Source organism: Phoenix dactylifera, unplaced genomic scaffold, assembly GCF_009389715.1.
Source record: "Phoenix dactylifera cultivar Barhee BC4 unplaced genomic scaffold, palm_55x_up_171113_PBpolish2nd_filt_p 001343F, whole genome shotgun sequence".
Lineage (NCBI taxonomy): Eukaryota > Viridiplantae > Streptophyta > Magnoliopsida > Arecales > Arecaceae > Phoenix > Phoenix dactylifera.
Window position 1 is genome coordinate 52,612 of NW_024068671.1, and position 4,047 is coordinate 56,658.

Consider the following 4,047-nt stretch of genomic DNA (forward strand, 5'->3'; position numbering starts at 1 on the left):
GTCAAGAATCAGATTCACAACTTTCATCCATCATAAAAGGTATTAATCTAGCATTAATCATTTATTATGGTGTCAAGGTCTAGGTCCAATTCCCCGAGGTTTTACCCTCTTTTGGGGCTCCTCACGGAGATATCTCCAGAATCCATTCGATGGATATTCGGAGATTAATTGGAATAGAGTTCTTAAGTTTCAGATCTGATAGTTAATCATGCATAAAAGTTTTAGCATAATTGTTTAAACGATTCCGGCATAATCCTATATGTTCTTAAGGTGCTGATTTCTAGATTTGATCTTGTAAGCATGCATGAATTAAATTGTTTGATTTGGTTTTTCCGCTGCGTTTTAAAACTTAAAAAGAACTACGTATGGCTTGATCCCCCTTATGAAGGGGTACGTAGGCAACCCGATCAGGTTCAGCCATGGTTTTCAAAAAAAAAAAATTCAGCATGCTAAACACCGAAGAACCTAGGATTCACTTTCAGATTCAACCATCGGATCGGTCAATGCCTCTAGTGTGTGTGACCCCATAGGTTCTACTCTGGCTGGTAGTGAGATATATTGTGATCTCTATCACAATATCATTGAAAACTCCTTTCAATGGGTCGGAACGATTCCAACTCTACTCATTAGGGCTTATCGATCATCGAGATAATCCCTATGAGTCCCACCATCCACCAGTGACACCTAGCAGCATGTAGTGGCTACCCAGTAGAATAGAATGATGAACCTCTAGGTGCAGTTATCATGTGATACAGTCCTTCTATCGTGGATCCCTACAGGACGGAGGTCATGGATAACTCGTCAAACCCCTTCGTCTGTCATATGTCAAGATTTATTTGACTCGAGTTCGATAGTGGAAAACTCTTTCTCCACTTTATATTACTGCCCTGGCCAAGGTCTTAGAACTCAGTCTAACAAATCACATAGGATCACTCCTCTTCTATCAAGGTCGATAGATTCCATGTAAGTGCATACCCTACTCCTACAGTGAACTTACTGCAGCCAATCTTCACTACAAGGACCCATATGACTAGAGACCATGTATACGTGTAGTCAAACTACAATAACCTCACTGTGAGTAGCCGAAGCACCGGAGGTCAAAGGACCAGTCATACTACTGCAACATCAAGCAAGTCACTGACGAGTGGATAGACGTCCAAGTAACTTCTTGTCTTGGTCACGCTCAGTACCCTTGTTCTCTAACAAGCACCTGCACTATCACTTCAGTGTCCCTACACTGTGGACTCAAGTCTCGTCCATCCAGAAGGAAAGTGATCTGTGCACTGATCGGATCGATCACCATCCTCGTGATGATCCATTGATCAGGAGCATTTAGAAATTAATCACCAATAATACATGGCTCAAATTCTCAACTCTTGAGAATATGCATCATCATCTTATTAATTTCTTGGACGATTCATAGACACATAATAATATGAATGAAAAGATGCTTTTTATTTATTCAATAATAAATAGTCAAGTACAAAATTATGTCCCTAGAATTAACAATGTGTCAGCCTGATTGGCTTCTAGGACATACATCTAACAATCTCCCACTTGCACTAAAGCCAATCAGTCATATATCTAAGCCCCATCTTCTCAAGGTGGGCTTCAGTCTTTTGCTGACTTAGCTGCTTAGTGAACGGGTCTGCCATGTTATCCGCGGAGTCTACTCTCTGCACCTCTACATATTTCTTCTCAATATAGTCGCGTATGAGGTGGAAGCGCCGCTCTATGTGCTTGGACTTCTGATGAGACCTTGGCTCCATAGCTAGTGCTATGGTGCCAATGTTATCGTAGTAAAGTGTTATGACATCTAATGACATTACACCTAACTCTGCAATGAACTTTTAACTAGAAGGTTTCCACTGCACCCTTAGATACGGCTTAACATTTAGCTTCTAAGGTAGAATCTATAATGATTGGTTGTTTGGAACTCTTCCAACTTACTGAACCACCATTGCACATATCTTGATGTAGACTTTCTATCATCAATATGTGTGCATCCTTCTACCTTCAACTCTGATCTTCTCCCAAAGACCAAGAGCATGTCCTTAGTTCTTCTCAAGTACTTAAGACTGTTCTTCACAGCTATCCAGTGCTTTTTGCCTGGATCTGATTGACATATGCTCGTGACACTCACAGCATGTACTATATCAAGTCATGTACATAGCATGGCATACATGAGGCTCCCTATTGCTGATGCATAGGGGATCTTGCTCATGCGTTGAATCTCTTCAGATGTGTTGGGGCACATCTTCTTGGAGAGATTAATTCCATGCCTTAGAGTAAGAGACCCCTTTTAGAGTTTTCCATGCTGAACCTTTTCAACACTTCCTCTATGTACATCTTCTGTGATAGGCCAAGCATCCTTTTAGATCTATCTCTATAGACCTTTATTTCCAAAATATAGGATGCTTCCCCAAGGTCTTTCATGGAGAACCTTTTTGACAACCTGACCTTGACCGAGGTTAGCATGGGAATATCATTCCCTATCAGGAGGATGTCGTCCACGTACAGTACGAGAAATACAACAGCACTCCCACTAACCCTTTTGTAAACACATGGTTCCTCTTCGTTTTTGATAAAATCAAACGTTTTGATTGCATCATCGAAACGAGTGTTCCAACTCCGAGATGCTTGCTTTAGTCCATAGATGGACTTTTGCAGCTTGCAGACCTTGTGATCTCCATCACTGGAAGTGAAACCCAAAGGCTGTTCCATATAGATGTCTTCATCAAGATATCCATTCAGGAAAGCTGTTTTCACATCCATCTGCCAGATTTCATAATCATGAAATGCTGCAATGGCAAGCAATGTTCGGATGGATTTCAGCATGGCTATAGGTGAAAAGGTCTCCTGATAGTCAATGCCCTCGCGCTGACTATACCCTTTCGCCACAAGCTTTGCCTTATAGGTCTCTACCTCTCCATCCGAACTTATCTTCCTTCTGTAGTTCCATTTGCATCCAATAGGTACAATACCTTCTGGTGGATCTACTAAGGTCCAAACTTGGTTGGAATGCATGGAGTCTAACTCCAATTATTTCTCGGAATCGATATCAGATATCGCCTCGTCGTAGGTTTTGGGATCCTGCGTGTGATCCCTATCTCCCACTAGGAATATTTTCTCGGTATCCTCTTCTAGTATAACTAAGTATCTATCGGGAGGATGGGAGACCCTACTTGATCTGCGAAGTGGTTGAGGGACATCGTGTACTGGCTCTGTATTAATGGGTTCGATAGGATCCATGACTCGTTGCTTTTCAGAGACTTTCTCTTCAAGCTCAATTTTCCTCCAACTGTCTCTATCAAGGATAAACTGGTTTTCCAAGAAGATGGCATGACGGCTCACAAACACATTGTGATCCTCTGAGACGTAAAAATTGTATCCTAATGACTCTTTAGGATATCCTATAAGACGAGCACTTATGGTCCTAGCCTCTAGTTTGTCCGCCTGTAGTCTTTTGACGTGGGCCGGACATCCCCAAATCTTGAGATGACCAAGACTTGGTTTCTTACCATGCTATATCTCATACGGTGTGGTAGGAACGGATTTAGAGGGAACTCTATTCAACAAGTAAATAGCTGAAAATAGGGCATCTATCTAAAGAAACAAGGGTAAATCAGTGAAGCTCATCATGGACTGGACCATATCAATAGAGTCCGATTCCTCCTCTCTGACACTCCATTGAGCTTGAGGTGTACCAGAAAGAGTCCATTATGAAACTATACCATTCTCCTTGAGATAATCACGGAACTCTCCATTAAGGTATTCACTTCCTCGATCTGATCGAAGAATCTTAATGAGTTTTTGTGCTTATTTTTCTACTTCATATCTAAGCTTTTTGAACCTTTCAAAAGTTTCATATTTTTGTCTCATACACATATCCATACCGTGAGTAATCATCGGTAAAATGAAGTAAAAAATTACAACCCCTAGCCTGCACATCGAATGGGCCACACACATCAGTGTGTACTAGGGTAAGTATTTTAGTGGACCTCCCTGTGTCCTACAAAGGATAATTTGGCCATCTTTCCTTGAAGG